Here is a 25,397-nt window from a genome sequence, read left to right as displayed (position 1 = left end):
CCCAATCCCGTGGCTTGGCACAAAGACCCAGTCCCATGGCTCAGCACAACCTGGCCCTTCCTCTGCAATAAATATACAGTCTTTGAAGACCCACCACAAAAACATGTCTTTATCCTCAACAAGCCCTGAACACAAGCAACCATTTTGTGATTTCACAAACATTACTCATTCATTTTCCTAAAAGTCTTGCACAGATGGTACCAAGATGATCTTTTTCCTGGGTTAATGTTATACACCACTTTATCTGAAGTATTGGGCAGCTGCTGTCTGCCCAGTAATACAGTTCCTGAGAGGCTGCCTGGAGTTAAAGCCTGAAGGGGAAGAGTTATTACAGAATCAATGGAATTATTACATCCCAAGGTCAGGTGTCTCATTTTTCACTCTCACTTCTCTTGACTGTTGCAGGTGGTTTTTATTATCTGCTCTGTGAACTACGGCGCTTTCAGCTCCTTGTAGCTTCTCCATGTGCCTGCTGTGCAGAAGGGGAAAATGATCACAGGGCATTCTGGGTTTTGCTTTTTGGTGCAAAAGTTCAGTCCTGAAAGGGACCTCAATTGTTTATTTGTGGCAGCATCCTGCTTTGAGATGGCATCCATTGCAGCGAAAAGCATCTGTCCAGCCTGTCCTATAATGATAGTAGAGCTGTTTGAAAATGGTAGTTTTTTTACTCAGAAGTAAGCCAATTGTGTTGGTAAGGGTTAGGCTATGATCCTATCAAATAGGATCAAAATAGGACTTACTTCTGAGTAGACCTGATTAGGATTGTGCCCTAAATCTCACTCCTAATTAATAGACTTGGCCACCGTCTGAGCCACCGATCTGAGCCACCATTGCAAAAACAGACGTGGATAGGCAGGTAAGGAAATTAGAAAGGGGAATAGCCAGGATGACAGAAAGGAGGAAGAGCAGAACTAGTCCAGACCTAAAAGAGATTTCTTAGATACACCAGGAATGTTTTGGTGCTGGTCAAACGGACCCAGTGAGCTTCACATCTGAGAGGGCAACTCCCAACTGCAAGAGATATCCATGAATAAAATCTTTCGGGGACCCATTTTGGGGAAACCGAGCGTTAACTGTCTCAATAATTGCTTGAGTAATTAGGGGGGAAAGGAAAGGGGAGGAAAAGGAAATGTGTACTGTACCAGAAACCACCCTGTACCAGAAATGAGCACCTCTAATTATAGGGCAGTACAGCAACTCCTGAGAGGTTTGAAAGAAATAGGGCAAGTATGTGTCCATATTGAAAATTCCTTGCATCTGATAGAACAGGTGATGGGATCACTTTCATATTGTCAGGGTTGAGCCGCAGACAAAAGTCACAGGAGAGGCGCACCCTGGAACCAGTTAAACCTTGTTGCTTAGTCAAGGCCCAGCCTGAACAGGGACTCCTTTATAGGCCTTCCTGTTGCAGAAGGTTCCAACGGCCACTGTAGGTGGGTGGACCACACTGAGAATCCATTTGGGCTTGGCAAGAGCATTATAGAAGTTTCTGATGGTTCTGAAGAAACCGACGATTCTCCATTTACTTCTGAACTCTCATGAGGAAATGTGGAAGGCTGCCCCCCTCCCCGTGAGGAAGGTTGGCTATATCCGCATCAAAGATCCTGAGCGAATTCAGCAATCGATCTGATCCAGGAAGACAGGCCACCTGGGGACATAGTTGTACAACTGTACTCACTCCTGTTCAGGTACTTTGCCACATGCTGTCATTCATAGCGGTGTTTTCTCGCCTCTCGCTGTGATTTGAAGGGTACATGGATTTCTCCCTCTCTCAGTATCCACCAGATTCTTCTCTCAATAACCAATTGCTTAAGAGTCACCTTCAACACTGAGCCTCAGCCATCAAGAAATCTGCCCCCTGCAAAGTTGCTCTTCAGACATGTCTTTTGTGCTTCCGCTATGCTGCACAGCTGTTGATTACACTCGCCGGTGCCTGGTGATGAGAAGTAAATCATCGGGGTGTTGGGAAGAGTCTTTGGGCAGCAACAGCCTACCTGGCCTTGTTGAAGAGCAACAGGTAGCTTAATCAATTGAAACAAAACTGTTACCCTGCACATGCCCGATCTCGTCTGATCTCGGAAGCTAAGCAGGGTCAGGCCTGGTTAGTACTTGGATGGGAGACCGCCTGGAAATACCGGGTGCTGTAGGCTTATACCATAGTCTTTCGAGACTGAAGGTTGCCAACCATTTCGGTGAACTGAAAAGTTGAGCCCAGATTGATGGGTTAGTAGATTTTAATTAAAAAAGCATTTGCAAGTATTAGAAAAACCAAAGCTGGCGAGCACTGTCTTAGAAGCAGCATTCCCTTTTCTCTCTCATTCATGCTCGCAAATCCTCCTCTTATAGGATTCTTCTGCAACACACCAGCATGTCTTCTAAAAATGTCAGTTACTGTGTTTTGTTCTTATAGTGGTTAGCCCAATCCTAACCCGTGCTGTAACAGGGAGGCCATTTGGCCTGCTGCATATCCAGAGCAGAATTGGTGCCAGTTCCATCCCCTTACCCTGGGTAAAGCTGGGGCAGCCCAAATGGGGCTAGTCGAATCTGAGCCACCTCAAGAGGTGGTGCAAATCTGAGCAACCTGGAGCTGCTCTGGGCCGCCCAGGAGCATGGTTAGAATCCAACACAAGTGCTGAATCCTGGCTCCACCCCCTGCTCAACCCCCACCCAACTACAGGCCCACCCTCCACCTGCCATCCCCTGTGACACCTCCTTCTCACACTCCCCATGCACTCCCGACCCCTATGCCAGCCTGGCTCAGTCAGAGTGGGCTTACCTTGGCGCCATCCCCACGGGGCTTGGGACGTGTCCGGAGGCTGGCACACCTATGTGCTCCAGCCTGCCTGCTCTCTTGATGGCGCGAAAGTGCATTATGGCACTTTACCACATTGTTAGGCGGTGCAGGGGAACTGTGCCCAAGTCATTTCTTGAATTGTGCCCTAATGCAATTAAATGATGCAATGTTTTTAATGGTGTTGAGCACTCCTTTTTTTAATATTTGTGTGCCGCCTTAGACACTTTTATTCTTGAAAGGTGAGTGACAACAACTTTAGTTGTAAAATAAAATATAGCAGAAAATATGCCAGCATGCCAACACTCTTCTGGAACCAATTCTTGGACAGGTGGCAATGCTAATTGTGGCAGCTGGAGCATGAAGAGACTCCTGCAAGGCTCCTCCCACTACACCAACTGACACATGCCCAAGGCCGGCTCATTTGCAAAGAGAGCCTCCATTGCTTGAAGATGGGCCAAGCCTTCCCGAATGCACCCAAACGTGTCTACCTGGCGCAAGCTGCTCGCAGCTTTTGTAACTGAAGTTTTATTAGTGCAACATAATTGATTACAAAATCAAACGGAGAACATGCATTATCAAGATACTGTAGCACTTCACGGCACAATTAAACATTGTGGTTGGCACTGCGCCAAAATGAATTAGGCTGCATTAGATCTCAGGCACTTTTTAGTCTTTGTTTCTTTCCGTACTGGGGGAAAGAGATTGCTTGTCTGAAAGGGGTTTCCAGTCCATCAGCTACTAGAGTTGCCAAGTCTTGACTGAAGTTACTACTAGAGATTTATTTTCCAACCTGATGTAGTGATAGAAATTAATGGAAGGCCTGTTGAAATCTCGAGGATTGCTTTCAGGAGTCACCTGGAGATTGATGCTGATTCTTGGAAATTCCAGGCCAGTCCTGGGGGTTTGGCAACTCTATCAACTGTGCCAGGCTTGTCTTCTCTACAACGCTGCAAGATTTATTATATTGATTTGCTGGTTTACTACTAAGCAATACCACTAGTCAAGCTGTTGAGGATGGTTTTTAATTCAGGGCTCTCTGGACTCTGGCCCACGGACCGGATCCGGCACACTGCCTTATCTCTCCCCTGCATGAACGGCACTTACCATTCAGTGGGGGAGCCTTCTTTCCGCGTCACCGATCTCCCACAAACTGTGTTCCGGCCCACTGTTTCTGAGTTCTGTTGCCCTAGCAACCATTGTGCGTGGATTTCTGGGCAGACACAACTGACCAGGGTGCAGTTCAGGGGAGATCGATGGCTGGGACAGAAGGCTCTTCGGCAGAATGGTAAGCACCAATTGTGCCATGGATGCCTTTCCTGGTGCGCAGTGGTCTCCAGTTTGGAGACTGCTGATTTAATTGATTTAGAGCCCAATCCTATCCATCTCTACTCAGAAGTAAATCCCATTATAGTCAATGGGTCTTACTCCCAGGTAAGTGTGAATAGGACTGCAGCCGTATCATGTTTCAGTTATAATTTAGAAAAGTGTTTACAAGCATCAAAACACCTACAAGCAAAAAATGAAAGACAAACAGAAGGCAAAGCTGTTAAACTACCTTCAGAATTGAGCCATTTCTGCCCAACGTTGCATATACGCAACAGGGACCAAATGTGTACACCTGTGGACCGGGCAGAAATGGGTTAAGATGGAACCATCTTCTGAAGAAGGCATTCCAGAGCTCTGGGGCTGCAACCTTAAAGGCCCTGCTTCTTGTGGAGGCCACTCCAGCCTTCACAGCTCGCATCTGTGTCTGTCTAGCAATAGTTGTCAAATTTATCAGTACCGTACATTAACAAGGAATTGGGTGAAACTGGATTCATTTGAGAGAGGGCGTCTGTTGTGTAGGTCAGCATCTGTGTTATGATATACCTTGATTGCAAGGCTCTGCTTTTTTTCTTTCGTTGGAGCGGTGGTGGGGGGCAGTTTGTGTATGTAATTTACAGATTGATCCTGTTTACATTTGATATCTTATTGTAAGCAATTTAAGCCATCTTGAGCAAATGAAAAATGTGCAGAGGCTATTAGTATAAATAAATATTAAGCAAAACTCTGGATAACAGGCTTTGCAGCTCTGCATGGTGAATTTATTTAGGTAATTAGAATTGCTAAAGGAATGAAGAGTCATATAAATTAAACCCAACCTGTGTGTGTGTTTTAAAACAGGATTACAACTTAAAAGGCAGCTTTAATGCTGCCTCCTTCCTGTTGCCCGTTTCCACATTTTAATTAAGAGTGGACACAATCCACTGGCATCTTCCTGCTTGTAAGGCTTATTGCAATGAATAGGAGCTGTCTTCTCTTCAAGGGATCTCTTGTAGGGGAATTTCTCTGTAGATTGTGCCCTTAGGAGTAATTTTCCCCCTTAATTATTGTGTTTGACAAAGTGGATATTGGCTGCCATGTAGCGATAACCTTGATTCTGTGGAGACTTGTTAGGCATAGTTATTATGCATACGATTACTAATTCTCATTTTCGAATAAGTTAGGCCTGCAGGATCCTCTAACTGTTCTCTCAGGTGCCGTTTGCTTCACACACCCTCTTGCCAGGGCTGTTTCGGAGCACAGAACTGCTGTCGACAAGGGTCTCCTTTGGCAGCCCCACTCATGGCATTCCTATAGATGGAGAGCCAATTTTGGCGTAAATGGATCCTGCAGACGCTGTTTTTGCCGTCTTTCCCCACCACCTTTGTTTCATTTCAAAACGTTGCTATCAACCAGTTGGAATATGGGCCGTGAGTATCGCAGGGAGTAATCTAATTAGTATGAAGTCAATTCACTCGCTCCTTTTGTGTCTCGTGATTAAATAAGTGGGAAAATGGCTTGAAAATTAGGTGCTAGAACGACCCAATTACATTTCTGTGGCTTTTTGTATTCGATTTCATAAACAATTTTGCTCTTCACTGGTTAATCAGTGGAAACCTTTTTTTTTTCCAGTTTGAAAAGCACTTTTTGAAATTATAATGCAATTAAATTGTGTGTGGATGTTCCGGCGTCACGAATGGGAAAGCTCCAGGCCTGGCAGGCCGCCATGTTGTACCTTGACAGATATGAGTTCCCAAGCTCTGGCAGCTCACGTACATCATTCATAATACTGACCATGCTGGGCTTCTGTACAGTACAGCTGCTTTGACCAGTTGTCGAAGAACCCAGTTCTCCAACTCCATGTACCTTTTTATTGTGATTGCGTGTTTGCTTGACTGGCTGCTAGTGCTCTGGCAGCTACTGTTCCGGGCCCAATTCAAGGTGCTAGTTTTGACTTTTAAAGCCCTTTACGGCTCGGGTCCGGGGTATTTGAGGGACCGCCTCCTTCCCAACAATCCTGCCTGTGCTCTTAGATCATCTGGGATGGGCCCTTTTGACTGTGCCACCACTAAGAGATGTGAGAGGGGCGGTGGCCAGGAAGAGGGCCTTCTCGGTGGTGGCCCCCAAACTGTGGAATACCCTCCCCTTAGAACTGAGAACTGCTCCCTCGTTGCTAACGTTTCGGCGTGGACTGAAGACTTTTTTTATTTCAAAAAGCTTTAATTGTCGACAGGCTGGCTGGCGTGCTTGCTTTTTATATGAAAATCCACGGGGTTTGTTTGTTTTTAGATTTTTTAATTATTGTAAATTGTTTTTTAATGTTGTATTTTTAAGGTGTTGTAAGCCGCCTTGTGTGCCCGTTGGGCAAAAAGGCGGGGTATAAATTAATAATAATAATAATAGTGCAGAACATGCCATCCTTGTCAAATGAAAACAGAGATTCTCATCTCGCATTAAACCCGTCTTGTGGAGAAGACCAAACATTCACCACTATGCGTACCTGCATGTACCTAATCACTCTTTGGTACATTATGTAGAAGTCACCACATTATACCACCAAGTGGTAACATCAGCCCTCTGAGCGCATCTATATGATATTTTTTAAAGATGGGTGTCTAAGGTATACTAGGTGTGCTCCTAAAACTGTATGTGTGAAATGACCCTAACATGGTGACTTGCCTGGATTTGTTACCTCAAATCAAGTAGCTGTTGGAAGGACAAAAAATTGGGAGTGGGGGGGAATAAGCCACTTCCATGAGAACTTGTGTCTGGCATGCCTTGTTAACAGAATAAATTGTCTAAAATTAAAAACATGTTCTTCTAGAACAGTGTTTCTTAAACTGTGGGTCGGTACCCACTAGGTGAGTCATAAGCCAGTTTCAGGTGGGTCCCCATTCATTTCAGTATGCATTTTATTTTTAAGAGACTTGAGGCTACCCTGGTATGTGACTACCTTTGGGGAAATGTTACACATCTGAATCTGAAACAGACCACTACGTCTATTCTTTGAACATTGATAGTCAATGGGGCTTACTTTCGGGTAAGTGTGGATAGGATTGCAGTCTTTGGGATGTTTTGGGAATTTTTTTAAACAGGTCAGCAGTTGCTTGGGAAGATTAGGAAGGTTTTTCTTTATTTCAAATAATTTTTGTAAGTTTAAACTTATGGTAAACTTTTAATTTACTTATTTAATTGATTTGATTTGATCATATGGGGGGTGTTGAAAGTTTTCCAGCTTGACGATATCACTTCTGGCCATGACATCACTTTTGGTGGGTCCAGACAGATCGTCATTCTAAAAAGCGGGTCCAGGTGCTAAACAGTTTGAGAACCATTGTTCTAGAAAGTGTACCTTCAGCCCCCTTTTCATATTATACCAATCAAAATATCATTCAGTGCATTGTACAAACCTAACCCTCAAATCATTTAAAGGCAGTGGCTCAACTTTGGAATTCCCTCTCAGAGGCCATGGCCCCAGTCCATGATTGCTGGGCCTATGGGAAAGTTTCTAGCTGGGCATAATAGTCCTGAAGGGCAGGACTTTTCCAAAGTTGCCACCCTGTGATGCCAGCCCTGGCATCTAGGAACTTCTGGAATGCTTGCTGGGGGATCTCCTCATCTTCTCCAGCTTTTTCAACTGTATGCATTTACATCAAGAACAAGGGTGTAAAAGCACTGTCATTAAAGGTGAAGACAGTAGTTGTAGAAATAATGACTTGTTCGGCAGTTTTTAACGTCGGCTAATAGAATTGGTTGCCCTTGGCTTAGGACACTAACCTTCTCTAAGTGATCATTACCAGACTAATAAAGACCCCTGGACAGGCCGTTACAACTTAATTGAGACATAGAATCCTGTTGGGTGTTCACCGGGCCTCCATCTTTCAAGAGGCAGGGTCTGTCGTTGAGTGGTGCCTTTTGAGACACCGGGAGCAGATTTTAACAAGCAGCTGTTTTTGAGACGGGGGCTCACAGAGGACAAAGGGGGAATACGTTGGGGTTTTTTTTAACTTGTTGCATAGCACCTTTTTGTATGCTCGTGGCTTCGAAGGGGAGGGGCCATTTGCACGCTGTGGTGAGGCTCCCTTGCAAAACTCAGTGCTTTGCACCCCCTCTAGCTATGCCACTGCTATGGAGGCACCTTTTTGAGAAAGTCCTTGAATTCATGGAGTTGCCTCGTGTGAAGTCCTGCCATTAGTCTGTCTAGCCCAGTATTATTGTATCTACTCCACGACCTCTCAGCCTTTTTTTTTTTTTTTTTTTTGCAAGCACCATCTTTGTGGGCACTGCTTCTGTGAATCCAGTCCTGCCTCACCCCCCAGAGTCAACAATTGTCTACAGGACTGAGCGGCTTGCCACACAGTTGTGTTCGACTCTACACCCTCCTGCACCAAACCAGGAAACAGTATGGTCTCATCTTGCCCACTAGTGCACCGCTGTTTCCACTTCCAGCAGGATTGGCCAGGCAGCGCAGTGACAATCACAGTCACCATTGTTGTGGTCACAGTGATCTTTGTGGTCACAGTCACCATTGCAGTGGGGCCGAGTACCACCCATACAAGTCCCAAAGATTGAAAATCACCTAGCCCCCAAGACTCCACATGCTGCCACATTCTGCACTAACTGCAGAAATTTGAAAGCTTTCTGTGGCTTAGTGTTAGAGCACCTGTTTTGTATATAGAGGATGCCACATTCCATCCTTGGCATTTCTGGTTAGAACTGTGAAAGACCCAAGCCTGAAGTCTTGGAATGATGCCACCAGTTAATGTAAGCAATATTGATCTAGATCAGTGATTTTCAACCCTTTTCATCTCATGGCACACTGGCAGGGCACTAAAATGGTCAAGGGACACCATCGGCTTTTGGACCATTGAAAAGGCACACTGTGCTGCCCATGGAGGGCTCACACTCCCCCAGTGGCCCTACTAATAAATGACCCTTTCGCAAATTTCCGTGGCACACCTGGAGACCATTCGTGGCACATCTATGTGCCATGGCACAGTGGTTGGAAATGGCTAATCTAGATGAACCAAGGCTTTGATTCGGTAGATTGCAACTTCCTACGTCTGTGTTTGGACAAATAGACCTGAGGTGGTGATTGTGCATCTCAGATAGCGTGTCAGTTTTACGTGCCACTTCTCTATGGCAAGGGAGGCCAACCAGAGACCAGTTCAGCCCCCTGGATCAATTTCATTTGCCCTGAGCTAGTTCTAGGTAATGTGTGGTGAGCTGCCTGTCCTCCAGCTGGAAAGAAACTTCTCTACGGTTGCATGATGTTGGCAAAAAAGATGTTAAGACCGGCAGAGGTGATCCAAGATCTTTCAGCACCACTGCTGAAACCCAAGGACAGAACTTGCAGCCTCTATTTCGTTGTCATTTGCCAGTATTTTGATCTCCATTTTTATATGGAGGAGGAGGAGTTTGAAGAAGTGGGCGATTTGCTACCCTTTTTATCTGAGAGATGTTGTGGGTTAAGACCCTGAGTTCTGCTGAGACAGAAGCATTAAAAGCATGCGAGATCAAGCGCAGGCGTCTCTGACAGACATCCCCCCTCCCCTGGCGCTTTTCTCCTCCAAATGTAATGTAATCTAATGGGCTTACAGTTGTTCTGAGCAAATCTCTATAGCAAATGAAAAAGCTTAGGAGAAGCATGAAATGGCCTTGATTGTTCTAAAGGGGGCACTTTAAAGCCCTGGGATAAACTGTAAATCATCCGTCTGTTGGTTACAGAAAGTGCTGGTTTGGGGTTATATTTCCTTCTCCGCTGCAAAAGAGACGGTCTGCACTGCTGGTGAAGGAGTAATGCATTTCATTCTTCCCAGCATGTCACTTGGGATGTTAATATGCTGAGATGGTATATGGATAGGCAGACTGGGACTCATTTTAAACAGGATAACCTCATTGTTGCTGGAGCTTGTGGATGACCCAAGAAAACTATGGCTGGTTGCCAAGCAGAGCCCCTGGAAAAATACCTACAATTACAGTGCAATCCAGCCTTGCCGCTGAGCCGACACAGGTCCCCTACGCTGGTTCCTGAGTGTCATGAACATGCCATAAAGCATATTCATACCGACTCTAGAGTTGGCTGGGCTGGCACAGAGACCAGCGCCAACTCCAGGAGGCTGGATCCAGCCCAGGGCACGGTGAGTTTGTGCTGGCCTGGGCAGGCTGATGCAGGGGGTGGGAGAGGGTGGTGGGAGGGAAGAACAGAGGCAGGGAGGGGGTGTTTTGGGGCAGGCAGACTGGGAGGTGGATCAGACCAAGGAGGGGGGTGGGACTGGCTGTGGCAGCGTGCACCTAATCCTAATCACTACCCTGGGCATGGCAACCTTACATGGGCTGTTCAAGTTTACGCCAGTGAAGTTTGTTGGCAGTGATCTGAGTAGCCCCATAAGGATGGCTGGGACTTTCCCTGGGTAAGGGGAAAAAACCCCTTACCTTGAGGTGACCTCCAGCCACCTCCTAACCTGCGCTGGACACAGTGCAGACCAGTTGGCCTGCCTGTTCCAACATAGGTTAGGATTGGGCTAAGACTGCTTTTTCTTCTGGTTTTTTCGCCACAAGCCATTCTGGAGTCCTTCCTGGCTGCTGCAAGGCCTTCTGGAGCACCACCCAGCTGCCACTCCACGCCATTCAGACAACAACAAATGCACCTGATGGGTTTTGCAGAACGTATCCCCACTGTTAACCTGTATTAAGACTGCCGCTGTTTAAAGCATTATGTAGTGCTTTGACCATTTTTAACCTCATTTAAAAAAAAAAATTCTCTATGATGCATTATTGTGAACTACCCTGGAAATCCTGGTTTGAAGGGCTGTGTAGAAATTCCTAAATAAGATTACAGGGTAGGTACAAGGGGTGTTTGTGCAGAGCCTTGTCCATTCTTTGCTTCCAGTTGCTAGCTTAAAAACCATGCCTCTGGGAAGTCTTTAGATTGCTGCTGTACTCCATTTTCTGAATGTCTTAGTAGCCGACTGTACTGGTCAGGAGGTTGTTCCTGCTGTGCACCAGTAAGATGAAAGCATGACTCGGCGGGTGCCCTGCCCACTGTCTTCAATATTAGGTTTTAGAAGCCAGGTTGCAAGAGCCCAAAGTCATTAGGTGTCTGCCTGTGAGCTTGCCCTCTGATAAGCCCTTCCTTTGAGCCCAGACACATTTCCCATTTAGAGCCAAAGCGAAGTGTCATCTACGTGTGATACGGTTAATCTGTTGTTAAGTCACCAAAAAAAAAAAAAAAAAAAAAAAAAAAAAAAAGCCCCACATAAAATAAAGCAGGAGTCCTAGCCTGGGTGCTTCATTGCCTCGTTGCTTAGCCATGAATAGAATTATGCATCGTGAATATAAACTGCTGTCAACATACATGGCTTTCAAAACGCGGGAGCATATGGTATGTGATTATCTGCATTGTCAAATGCAATGAAGTGGATTTGGCGGTAATAAAAAAGTGATATTTCAGAAATTTGGTAATAAACTGGGGAACTAGTGACAGCAGAGATTCCTGGAGGCGCAGCCCCCGGAAGTGGCGAGGCTTACACTGGATAGTCTGCAGGTTGGCATGGTCTTCTTCTTTGCTCTCCCGTTTGAATGAGAAAGGAGAGATACATTCAAGGCTCCGTGAGTCAAAGGTTCTGTTGTGTTTGCCATGTACTAAGTTTTAAAAAAAAACCAAGCGAATGTCAGTTCTTTGGACTAACAAGGGGCTAGAAAGATACCAAAGTACCTACTCTGAAGCAGGGCCTAGGAGAGGGGGGTAAAAGGGGTAATTTGTACCCAGGCCCAGGTCAAAAAGGGGTCCAGGAGCCAAGAAAGGGGGCCCAGAAATTTCCTGGGATCTTACGTTTTCCTGTCTACTCAGACTTGTTGCCCGTACGGGATGCTGGGGACACTACCACGAACATGTGGCTGTGGCTACTGGCAAGTCATATCTGCTGGGCCAAGGAATGCATCCATGATAACACAGTGTCAAACCTGGGAGGAAACGGGCCTGCTACAGTAGCTCTTTGGCTTGTGAATCTGCTTGCCATGAAGGAGTGTATAGGAGCTCAGGGACACAGCTGTGGGGCTGCAGTTGCTGCAAAAGCAAGTTTTGGTACGCACAGGACGCTTTCCATTCTAGTGTGAGTTTAAATATGATGATGCCAATTTTCTACATGATTTTCTATACTTAAAAGATTTTAGAGAGACTTAAGAGTTTGTTTGGTTTTCCCTATTACTGTATCTAGCTGCTGATGCCACATCAGTAGGTAGACCTGGGCTCCAAAGACTTTTCCAGCTGTACCCCCTTTCCAATGACTTTTCCGGCTGTATCCACCCTCCTCCCACCCTATTTTGGCCCCTCTGCTTCCATTGTGCTCACCCGGCTCCACCCTCCCACACTGTTTCACTGCTCCCCCTTTGCGAAGGGGCCCAAAAGAAACATTGTACCCCCTGATAAAATTTCTCAGGGACCCTGCTCTGTAGTAGGCTGTTAGCAATTCAAGCAGCTGCTGCAATGGCTAATTTGTATGATGACTGAGTGTTCACACGGGTGTATTTATATGTGTAGAGTGTAGGACTTGTGTACATGGGTGTGCTGTAGCAACTAAAAGACAGCTGTGAATCAGAACCCCCCTCCTAGCTCATACTAGCGAAATTTTGCAAAAACCATTCTTTGGGGACAAATCCAGGGGATATTGACTTATCAGGGAGAGGGGTCTGGTTCAGCATGGACTGAGTCAAGATTTAGGGCTGCATGAATGAGCCTGATACAGCTGTGGGCTCGCTCTTTCCCCATCCTCTGACGCATAAGCAGAGCAGAGTGAAAGTTTTCACATTAAGAACAAGCCACAGTTCTGTGTTGTGTTTGAAGTTGGGGGGGAGGGCCTGCAGTTTGCTGTTCATAACACAGGCCAATACACATTTTGCTTCCTTAAACGTTACACCAATTCCTGGGTCTATTTGGGGTGCCGATTCCAAAAATGGCATCCGTTTTGCCCTATCACGTCTAGGTTTGGAGATATAGTATAGCCTCTTTAGTTAATGGTTCAGGCAGCTTTCTCATGAGGAAGCCTACACTATGTCTCCAAAACTAGACGTAAAACGAATGCCATTTTTGGAATCGGCACCCCAAATTCATATCAAACCACCATAAAGTTTGGGGAAAAACAGAATTTTCTGACCCTCAATTTTGTAGGCCTGTGTAATGAGAAAAGAGTGAAGGAACAAGCTTGGTTTATGGTATCTTCTAACTCCAGTTAACAAACCACAGTTCCCCAAGTCTGTATGTAATGTGGAGCTGTGATTTGTTCTCAGAGTGGAAGCTTCTGCTCTCCTTGTCTTGTGTGCAGGAGTTGGGGTTGGGCATAAAACATCCAGGTGTCTTAGACTCATTAACGTGGATCTAAATTGTGGCTTCATATTGTATCTGAACCTGGCCAGGGCCTGTCCCTTGTCAATAAGGGACAGTTTGAGTGTTCGAAATACAACAGTGTGACTATAAAGTCTTGTGACGTGGGTATGATCTACCACCAACACAAGTCTGTCCACCTTTCTTGAGCTATAGAAATCTGAATGGTTTTGTTTTTCCCTCTTTGTCAATGGGACATTCCCTGCAGACCCGATGAATGCTGTCAGTAGGAACTTCTCAGCACTGGCGTCGCTACGGGGTGCAGGGGGTGTGGGCCACACCAGGTGACGCGCGGGGGGGTGACACGCCCTGGGGGGAGGACATGCTAACATCGCGGGGTTAGGAGCTACCGCTTCATGCCATACACTTTTGGATGCAGAATGCCATACATTTTTGGATGCAGTGCAAAAAACAATTGAAATAACTCTTTTCGTTCAAAAGTTATGGCCAAAAGACCAGAAGGAAAAAATGCACGGAGCCCTATGGAAAGTGAAACTGAGCCGCATTGCGCGTTTACTTGCGATTAGGTGTACTTGCCATAGCCCTTCCGAAAGAATTCTTCGGAGACTCTTCGGAGAAGAATCCAACGACAACAGAATGGTCCTGATCCAGTGAATGCAGCCCCAGAAAAACACCCGAGAAGCTCCCCCCTCCCAGCTGCAAGTCTGAGCCCAAAAGGAAGCCATGTGGCCCATTTACTTGTGAGTAGGCGGACTTGCCTTAGTCAAGACAGGCTGAGAGGCTCCAAGGACATCAGAATGGACCCTCATCCAATGAGTGCAGCCCCCAAAAACACCAGAGAAGGAGGTTCCTCCCTCCCAGCTGCCTCCTTCCCAGTCTATGGAGCCCTATGGAAAGGAAAGCAGCCTCACAGTTGCATTTACTTGTGAGTAGGCAGACGTGCCTTGGCTGGTGGTCAGGCCAGGCAAAGGGGAACATGAGGACACCAGAAGGGTCCTGATCTGATGGAGCTGGAGTGCAACAGAAGGCAGCCTCCCCCCCCCCCCCCAAAAAAGAACAAAAAAGAGGCTTGAATGGAAAGGAGAAAGTTTTCTATTTTGCACTTGCAAAGCCAGGAGGGTCTTTATTCTGATGTGCCTGAAATAGAAATTTAAACTGGGCACTGGGAGGGCTGGAAATCTCACTGATTCTTTTTGGGGGGTTGTTATTGCAGGCAGACTACAGAGTAAGCCCCATTGACCACTATGGGACTTACTTCAGAGTAGATATGCATAAGCTTGAGCTCACAGGCTGCAATCCTACCTACACTTTCCTGAGAGTAAGCCCCATTGACCACTATGGGACTTACTTCAGAGTAGACATGCATAAGCTTGAGCTCACAGGCTGCAATCCTACCTACAGTTTCCTGAGAGTAAGCCCCATTGACCACTATGGGACTTACTTCAAAGTAGACATGCATAGGATTGGGCTCACAGGCTACAATCCTACCTACACTTTCTTGAGAGTAAGCCCCATTGACCACAATAGGACTTACTTCAGAGTAGATTCACTTAGTGGAACAGGACTGGCTCCCCCTTATTTAATTATTTTATTTTAATTTAATTATTTATAATTAATTATTTTAATTTGCTTGATGATGTCCCTTCTGGCCATGACATCACTTCCAATGGGTCCTGGACAGATTGTCATTCTAAAAAGTGGGTCCCAGTGCTAAAAGTTTGAGAACTGCTGCAGTAAGGTGCTAGTAAGTTGACACGGGTGTGTGTGTGAGAGAGAGAGACTACAAGTTTTCAAAATCACTAAAATCAGAATTTGGAGGAATAATCCCATCATGTTATATATCAATCAATGCGTAATTTCATGCAGAATGCAATGAAACAATCCACATTGAAATATCTGTGTTCTAACAAAAGGTACAGCCAAAAAACCAGTGGGGGCGGGGTGATGGTACACCACGCCCGCCACCTGGGGCGTTGCCCCACCCACTGCATGGGGTGACGCGCAGGCCTCCCACACCAGGTGACGCAAATCCTAGTGACGCCACTGCTTCTTAGTCACTGGTTTGACCCCATCAAGACAGGATCACCTCCCCCCCCCAGCACATTCAAGTGTAGCTTAAAGGACCTGGATGGTAGTAGACTTACAGCCCAATCCTATCCACATTTTCCTGGGAGTAAGTTCCATTGACTCTAATGGGACTTACTTCTGAGTAGACATGCATAGGATTGGGCTGTCAGATGCCTTTATGTAGCCTCCAACAGCCTGAATCCCCTGAGCCACCTGATGGATTTGTGCTAGGTTTGCAGACCATCCAAGTTGAAAGATTACGCAGACCTTCAGTATCCAATACAATACATGGCAAAAAAGATACCATTATCCACACTTCAAACAAGTTCTAGGCTCTTTTCTACTCTGTTACTAAAGGAGATTCTGTTACGTGAATTTCTCATTACATGCATTGGAAATATCAGGTGAAATTAGCGAACTAACATTTAAAAAGGCAGAAGGAATAAGAATTTAATGCTTCTTTGTACTTCCTCAGTCATCTTCCAGGGTCAGCACTGGAGCTTCTAAATTATCTGGGAATATATCTACTCATTCTGTTAATTAACAATACAAGGAAGCCACCCTTTCCTCTTTGCTGGGCAGCCCATTATCCATGCAGCATTATCTACTCGTTCCTTTGGTTTTGGGTTCGAAATGCCAGTAGAATAAAATTTTAATGAAGATTTGTCACCATGAAAAATTCATTCAGCGAAGCGCAGGTAGGGACATCAAGTAGGGTGAGCTGGAAATCTCTGTTTGCAGTTGAAACGGTTTCTTTACATAAAACTGTGAGGGTCCACCCCAGCAAATGCAAGGCTCTGTCTGGTAATGACAAAAAGCCCTTTTTAATGTGTGTTTCTTTTTTCTTTTTTAAAATAATGATTTTTTTCCCATGAGAATTCATTTTGTATGTAAAATTAGAGGCATTCATCAGTAATTTTGGACAAACGGTTGTGATTTCTCTCGAGCACTTTGTAATAGCACGTTAATAATTGTGGTTGGGGCTCTGTGGAAGGTTGCGTGTGATTGCAATCATTTAGCACGCAGAAATGACAAATGATATGTAAACAGTCAAGTTTTGTGAGATCTAATCAAAATCTGAACATGTAGGTTGGCAGCCTTGTCTCACCAGAATTCTTAATCTTCGTTAAGATGAAAATAAGGTCACAAAATAGAGCAACATTAGAAACCTATGTCAGATTTGTATGAGAAACTAACACGAGAAACTAACACAGCTTTCCCCAAAGAAACAGACAAAAGAAAATATTTCTTTACTCAGCGTGTGGTTGGTCTGTGGAACTCCTTGCCACAGGATGTGGTGATGGCATCTGGCCTGGGCGCCTTTAAAAGGGGGTTGGACATGTTTCTGGAGGAAAAATCCATTATGGGTTACAAGCCATGATGTGTATGTGCAACCTCCTGATTTTAGGAATGGGCTATGTCAGAATGCCAATGCAAGAGAGGGCACCAGGATGAGGTCTCTTTTTATCTGGTGTGCTCCCTGGGGCATTTGGTGGGCTGCTGTGAGATACAGGAAGCTGGACTAGATGGGCCTATGGCCTGATCCAGTAGGGCTGTTCTTATGTTCTAAAGAATCCCAGGAATTGCTATCTTTCTCTTGAGCAAATTTCTGTCTCAGAAGTTCTTTGGCCCTTTTACTGGATTATAGTTTTCAGGATCCTTTGTGCATAGCGAATAACTTCTAAATCAGATTTTTAAACCCATACCCACAGCCTCCGTTTATCAGAAGGTTAATAAATGTAAAAGGCCTGCGGGATCAGACCAAGGGCTTGTCTAGTCCAGCGTCGTGTGTCTCGCACAGTTACTTGCTGATGCCTCTGGAAATCCCAATTCCAGAACATTGGCGGGGGTGGGGGCTCCCTTTAGCTGACATGGCTTACAACCATTGGTAGCTAAATTCATAGAGGATGGGATCACCCAACCAAACAGATTGCCAACAGCTATTGGGCAAAGGGATATAAAAATTGTACATTGCTCTGTTGGTCCATAACAGGCCCAGGGGCCACTTGCAGCCCTCGGGGACCACCAATCCGTCCCCTGGGGATCACCCAGTCCCTAATGAGCCTCTGACCTGCTGGCGACTTGCTGAAGTCCACACTGGCCCAACACAACTGCTCTCAGCACGATGGCCGACTGTTCGATCTCTCGCACGAACTGTGGGACAAGGGCTTCCTCTGTTACTGGCTATTTCACGTCTGTGAAGCTGCAGTAGCAGCAAAAGACAGGCCAGCTTTGCTTCGCACACGGCCTTTAATAGGTCTTGAGCTATTGCGAGACCTTCATTCATTCATATAAGTTCCACCTCTAATATATTCATTTCTGTAAATTTATTCAAATTTGAAATGTAAATTATTACTTTTTTCCCCAGCCCCCAACATAGCGTCAGAGAGATGATGTGGCTCTCCTGCCAAAATGTTTGGACACACTGGTCCACAAGAAAAAAAAATGTAAAACCCACTTTCTGGTGTTACCGTTATTAGAGCCAACAAAATTATGGCATTTGCTGGTGGCTATCCTGCTGGCTTTCAAGTTTAATAATGGGGTGCCTTTTGTGTGGTTTTCTCGTTGTTTTAAGTTCAGTTCTGAACTGTCAGGTTTGTTTCTAAGCTTACATATTATGGGAGTGTAGAATTTTGGGGTCCTTACATAGTAACATAACTCCAGAGGCAGAAATTATGCGGTGGCTTGGGGAACACTTAAGGTATAGAAGCTTCCTTATGGTCAACATCTCTTGCCTTTATCTGCAAAGGTGCTACCTTGCTGGTTTTCTTTAGACATCTCAATATGACTTACAGCAGATCAGGCTGCTGTAGGGACCCTGAATCTTTGCTTTGCACACCTGTATTTGAAGACTGGTTTAAAACAAGCTCAGAAAAAGAGTAAACCGTGTTCCTTGTTGCTTAAGAATTATTTCTCGTGGAAAGGGGCTGTTTTTGCTGTATCAGACTTCCTGAACTGCTGTTCCAAACCGTGTGTGTGTGTGTGTGTGTGTGTGTGTGTGTGTGTGTGTGTATCGTCCTTCCATCTCATCCCTCACACCTTAGAATGAGCTCTTTTGTAAATGCCATTTAAGAGAGGGGAAAGAATCAGAACCTTCCCTTTCCGAGTGAAAACCAAAGAATACTGTTGCCCTTTTATCCAGCAGCGTGCCTGACCTCCACTCTCCGCTTTCCTGCTGTGTTTGGATTGAAATGCTAGCACCTTTTGGCGGCACTTGTCTGCCAATTTCATTTCCGAGAGCTTGCTGACCGCGTCCGGCCGGGCTCTGCGTTTGCACATCGTAGTGGCAGTCATACCTGTGTCTGTCGAGAGAGAAACCGGCTCGGCAGAGATAGCGTTGTTGTTTTTCCCCTGGGCTCTAGACACCCTCATGCTCCCCCCCCCCCCAAAAGCATCTTTGAGATAATCTTCTCCCTTGACAAGTGTCATTCACAGTCTGGCTGCTGGAGAGTTTCAGAATTAAATGAGGTTGGTATTTTCTCGCATTAGCCACAGGTGTGCATTTTTATTCCCTCTTTCGGCTGACAACAGCCGGGAATGAGCCTGTTCACAGTGGGAAGCTGCCTTTTGGATACAGCCTTTTTTTTTGTTCCAGGATCACGTTCTTACACTTGGACTGGAGTGGTGATTCTCAGCCCTACTCTGCCCCGTGGCTGGAGCCATCTGCATTATGTGAACTCTCCTGTTACCTATTAGATGGTAGCTATAATATTTACAGTCCGTTTGTTGGGATTGTTCACATTCATACCCCATTCTTGTCGAGCTCAGGTTGGTGTAACTGGTTGTGATGAATGCCCTGTTTTTTCCCCTCTATTTTTTTTTTTTTTTTGCTCCTTTTTCAGTGCAGTTTGACATTTTAACTGCCTAGAAGCTCTGGTGTCAGATCAACAGTCTTAAAAGCTGCTGCTGCATCCTTTGTCTGGAAACTCCATTATTGCCCAAATATGCATTGTTCGTGCATTCAGCTTCTTGTTCCAATCTGCAATAACTACCTCCCCGCCCCCGGAATGTCATACTGAGCGATTGGACAGCTAAACCTGTCCATCTAGGTCCCGGGGGTGGGATGGCGTGATCAGGTAGGTTCCACTCTTCCAACCAGGTAATGTGATGAAATCATCAAAGCAAAGTTATATTTTTTCCCTGCCCACAGGCAGTATGGGTTGTTCTCTGCTGGTCCTCAGAGTGACCCATTCGTTGGGACCTCAGAGAAGAGAACCCACCTGCTCAGCAGCGAATACAAAGACTGGGGATTCCTTGAGCAATGTAAGTAGCTTAAGCTAGAGACAGTCTAGCTAGATTATATTAAGGAATTTATTTATTTTTTTTGCTTTGTCTGCTAAGGGGCTGCAGCCATTGTGCAAACTTCCTCATGTTAAGGCAGTGACACGTTGGGGAAGAGGTAGTCCGTGGGCCAAGAGTTCTGACTACCATCCTACCCTTACCCTGCTCAATACCCTATGGGTATGGTATACTCAATACCCTATGGGTATTGTACCCTTAAAGAAAACACAGGTCATGGTTCAGGATGTGGACTCACCTCCCTGCATTACAATCTCTGCGCATGAACTGGAGGTTGACCATGACTTTGTGTACCTTGGCTCAATGATCTTCGACACTCTTTCTCTCGATACTGAGCTAAAAAAGCGCATCGGTAAAGCAGCTACCACGTTTTCCAGACTCACAAAGAGAGTCTGGTCCAACAAGAAGCTGACGGAACATACCAAGATCCAGGTCTACAGAGCTTGCGTCCTGAGTACACTTCTGTACTGCAGTCTTTTGAGACTGAAGGTTGCCAACATGAGCATTGTTTATTACTGCATCCTTTAGGCGAAAACCTTTCTTTGTGCTTGCCAGCCAAGCTCAGGCATTTTCGATTAACCAGCTTGTGCCTTTACTATCCACCTTTCTTTACCTTCCGTTGTTCATTTTTGTTTGGGACTAGTAATAAACTGGTTACATTGTCTGCCTGGCTGTGTTCACTGGTAATTCAGTGGATTGTCATGTCTCTTTGCCCTGTCGATGCTACCGTAGGTTTGATTTTTAATAAGAACCCCTGAAGTTCAGTGCTCTCCCGGGAGAGTTTTTGCCCTGGATGGCTCTCCCCTGCCTGGTCTCTGTAGCCTGGGATGGTGGCAACAGACACAAACTAATTACCAAAGTTCCCCCCCCCCATTCAGCTACTGGTCCAGTAAAGAGAAACGAGGGGAACAGGAAGGGGTGTGTGGGCTTGTCCCTTTTAGCCTCACAATAACCCTGGGAGATTAGACTGAGAGGGTGTGATGGGTGCAAGGCCTCTAATAAGTTTCATCACAGAGCAGAGATTGGAACTCAGGGTTTCCTTGCTTGGGGCTTCACACCTTGCCATCTTCTCTACAACACACTCTGCAGCCTGGGTCATAAGACCATGGAAGAGTCTCAGAAGGTCAGTGCTCAATCACATCCCACCTACACACAGGATCCTTCACAAAGCAGCTCCTTGGAATTTGCCAGGACTACAAAATGGGAAGAGGTTCTCAAGCTCCTTCCCTCCAGGGGGGAATTGTAGCTAGCTGGACGCTTTGAGGGTGGACATGTGTTCTCTTCTGCCTGCTGGTTCAGGTTGTCAACAGGTAGGCCCTTCTCCAACCCCACCTTGCTCCAAGAGCCCAGCGTTCAAGGTGGGCAAGAGGCCACAGTGCCATATATCCTCTTCCTCTTTTTTTTCCTCTCCTGGTGGCAGCCAGTTGACGGACCCTATAACTGTATCATTCTGTCCCTTCTTTCCTTCCAAGCCAGTTGGAAGGAGAGCAGAAAGAGCCATTACAGCAAGGAACCAATTGAACTCTAATCTATTAATCAATTGATTACATGTGCCTACATTTTCATGAGACTAACACTGCAATCCTATACACATTTACCTGGGAGCAGGCCACACTGACCTCAGTGGGGACTTACTTACTTCTAAGTAGCCATGCATAGGATTGGGCTGCAAAACTCTTATTTTGAAGAGAAACTGCACGAATTATTTTGTATATATATTGTAGCAGGTGCCATTTTAGAAGCCTTCCTGCCTGTGGGAGGAGTATAAGGGTGCCAGCCATCAAACTGCAGCTGAGCATGACCTGTCGTGAGCATGAATGTGGGCCCACTGAATTTCTGAGGTTGGAGGAGGGTAGTGGGTCGGGTGAAGCTGGAGTTGCTTGCATTAGATTTTTGGATCAGTGGCATGCAAGCAAGTTGCAGGACCCCTTTCTTGAGAAGTGGTGATCTGGAAGGGCAGACTGCTGCCTTGGAGTCTTTCCACTAACTTCCACCTACTGCATTGTCTGCAGTGATGAGCAGTCACCAGGGCGTATGCAGGTCCTAGTGTGGAGGGGGCCACACCACTGTCCCAGTTATCTACGCTGGGGAGGAAAGTGCTAGCTGCCTTCTTGACTTGGTAGAGGGAGCTCAGTGGGTTAAACCCATGTTGCTAGTCCTTAAGATCTTCCTCACTTGTGGTTGACCCAGGCTGCAGGCAAGCACAGATCACCTTAGGGGACAAAAGATGCACATTCCTACCCCCCATAGCCTCTTTGTGCAAGCCTGGGCGGGGTAATGAAGAATTATGACTCCTCTTGTGTTGCACCCTTTAATTTGATTTCTTGCCAAGCAGTCTTTTCCAAGCCTGTGTTTACTTTGTCTGTCTCCCTCTTCCATTTGCCTGTGCTTAAGTCACTTGAGCTTAAGCAGAACCAAAATCCTTTCTTTCCATGGGTGCATTATTCATGCACCTGCTTTCTTGTTTACACTGCTAGCTTTGGCAGCTGGCCGCTATACTATAATAAAATGTTTGTGTTTTTTTTAATAAAGAAGAAGAAATGTAACTTTTCAAGCTGGCCATAATAATATTAAAGCTGTTGTCAATTAATTTTTCCTCTCCTTGACAAACGAATCTCCCCCCCTTCCGTCCATTAATAACAAGAGAAGCAAGAAGGGAAGTTGACACTCCTTTAATTTATTTTCTCAACTTGCCTGGTCATATCCCTCCTCATTGCAAAGCTTTCTCATGCTGCTGGGAATTTCAAGTGACTTTTCGCACAGTCGATGCATAGATTGGTGTGAATCAATACGGCTCTGGTTTATTCACACATCCCCCATAATCGGGAGGGAGAAGCATTACTTAGTAAGCTATCTCACACCTGATGCTGTCGAGCCATCGTAGAATAATCATATAATAAATTCCCACATGTTGCATGGTTATCGGGGAGGAGAACTTGGGAGTTAACTGAACTCAGTGCTCAGGCACAAACTACAACCAAATACAGAGTGCAAGCGTTTTAATGGCCAGTGATTCAGAATTCCAGTTGGCTGTTCAAGAGGAAAGCTTCTCAAGTGTTCTGAGGAAGAGCCTGGGGTGCAACCTGGGGATAGAAGAATATGCTGTCAAAGCAGGGCTTTCCGTAGTCTGGTTCTGGCCTCTTGTCCTGTGTCACCCCCACTTGCAAGCTTAGCAAACTGAGCTCTCTGCTTCATGAGTACCATGTTGGCTGCAGTACCAACCAGGCTAAATGAGGGCCTCCAAGCAAACTCAGTCTGAGCAACTGAGAACCAGGGTTTGAAGGTGTGTGATGAACATAAGAACAGCCCCGCTGGATCAGGCCATAGGCCCATCTAGTCCAGCTTCCTTTATCTCATAGTGGCCCACCAAGCCTCCTTGCTGGAGCAAAGATGGGCAGTGGCTGGCTGGATGACCACCTGGGTATACTACATACATTGTTCGGCAGCCTTGAGTTATATACGATGGAAAAACAGTAGGCTATAAATGAAATGAAGATCTTAGAATCCCTGCTCTCATTCCAAGGATCATTGCTGGGAGATGTTCCCAGTGTGCCCCTATTTTTACCTGTGAAGCATTGAGGAGGTGTGTGGGATTAGAATGGGGTGAGGTTTGAACTATTCAAATTTGTCATTACTTGAGTATGTCTGGCCTGGTTTCAGTGCTGCTGCTGTTCTTTAACTCGCTGACATTGGGGATAGAGTAGAACTTGTTAGACCTGAGTATCGGAGACAGGCGCAGAATAGGACAACACCTGCCTTGTGTTTCAGGTCTCATTAGGGATGAAAGCCATCCTTCAGCCCTGGCTGTGGAGCAGTCAAGGCCCTGTGCACGTTGGCTGAGAGCATGTATTCACGGGCGCTCCTGATGCGGCTTAATTAGCTTGGCTGCCTAGGAAAGATGCTAGGGGACTTGCATGCTGGTCCCAGCAGGAACTTCACCGGCAGGATTAATTCATTCTATTTATTTCATTGTCACACACCTGTTTGGTTATGTGGCGTAAAGCACGACACCTTCTCATCCCATTCGTTCCTAAGGAGCGGAAGGTGGCTGTCCCTAAGGAGATGCAACAGTTGCTAAGTGAGACCAAAATGCGTGCCCCACATACCTGCCCACAGTCCTCTCTCTTCTCGCCCTCCCCCAGGTTCGGGTGGCATGAAGAGCTTGTAGTTGTGCTAAGAAGCATTCCACCCACACAGCTTCACACTGGTGGGGGCAGGGGAGGAGGGAGTGCGCAGACTCCATACTCCTTAAGCTGGTATTCATGGTTCCGTGGCTTGTCTGGACTTCTGTAAGGCTTGGAGAAAGTGGATGGAAGAGAAGATTCTCTCTTTTTCATTACAGCTCTAGAACCAGGGGTCAGCCAATGAAGCTGATGGGCAGGAGATTTGGAACAGCCAAAAGACTGGGCAAAATGAATCATTGGAATTCACTGCCACAAGACGTGATGACAGCCGTGAGCCTGGATGACTCTAAAGAGGATTATTTATTTAAAGGATTTATAAGAACATGAGAACAGCCCCACTGGATCAGGCCATAGGCCCACCTAGTCCAGCTTCCTGTATCTCACAGCGGCCCACCAAATGCCCCAGGGAGCACACCAGATAACAAGAGACCTGCAAGGCTTCCTGGGAATTGTAGTTAAGAACATAAAAATAGCCCCACTGGATCAGGCCATAGGCCCACCTAGTCCAGCTTCCTGTATCTCACAGCGGCCCACCAAATGCCCCAGGGAGCACACCAGACAACAAGAGACCTCATCCTGGTGCTCTCCCTTGCATCTGGCATGCTGACATAGCCCATTTCTAAAATCAGGAGGTAGTACATGCACATCATGTCTTGTAACCCATAATGGATTTTTCCTCCAGAAACTTGTCCAATCCCCTTTTAAAGGCGTCCAGGCCAGACGCCATCACCACATCCTGTGGCAAGGAGTTCCACAGACCAACCACACACTGAGTAAAGAAATATTTTCTTTTGTCTGTTCTAACTCTCCCCACACTCAGTTTTAGTGGATGTCCTCTGGTTCTGGTGTTATGTGAGAGTGTAAAGAGCATCTCTCTATCCACTCTGTCCATCCCCTGCATAATTTTGTATGTCTCAATCATGTCCCCCCTCAGGCGCCTCTTTTCTAGGCTGAAGAGGCCCAAACGCCATAACCTTTCCTTATAAGGAAGGTGCCCCAGCCCAGTAATCATCTTAGTCGCTCTCTTTTGCACCTTTTCCATTTCCACCATGTCTTTTTTGAGATGCAGCGACCAGAACTGGACACAATACTCCAGGTGTGGCCTTACCATTGATTTGTACAGCGGCATTATAATATTAGCCGTTTTGTTCTCAATACCTTTTCTAATGATCCCAAGCATAGAACTGGCCTTCTTTACTGCCACTGCACATTGAGTCGACACTTTCATCGACCTGTCCACCACCACCCCAAGATCTGCTTTTATACTGCTTATATAAGATCTTATATACTGCTTTTTCTGGTACTCAAAGCGCTGCACAACATAAATGCATAGAAGACAGAAACATTTAAATAAAACCATTAAAACAATTAAATCAAGAGCAGATTAAAATATAAAACAGCAACAACA

At 45.9% G+C, this 25,397-nt stretch overlaps 1 protein-coding gene and 1 pseudogene across 8 annotated transcripts in view; both read left to right on the top strand.

Moving 5' to 3' along the window:
* Positions 1–25,397, top strand: part of MSI2 (musashi RNA binding protein 2) — a 474,139-nt gene that overhangs the window by 317,182 nt on the left and 131,560 nt on the right. The window lies entirely within an intron of this gene.
* LOC136659780 (5S ribosomal RNA) lies at positions 2,032–2,150 on the top strand (annotated as a pseudogene).

This window comes from Tiliqua scincoides, chromosome 8, assembly GCF_035046505.1.
Source record: "Tiliqua scincoides isolate rTilSci1 chromosome 8, rTilSci1.hap2, whole genome shotgun sequence".
NCBI classification, from domain to species: Eukaryota; Metazoa; Chordata; class Lepidosauria; order Squamata; family Scincidae; genus Tiliqua; species Tiliqua scincoides.
This window is presented reverse-complemented; position numbering and strand designations above follow the sequence as displayed.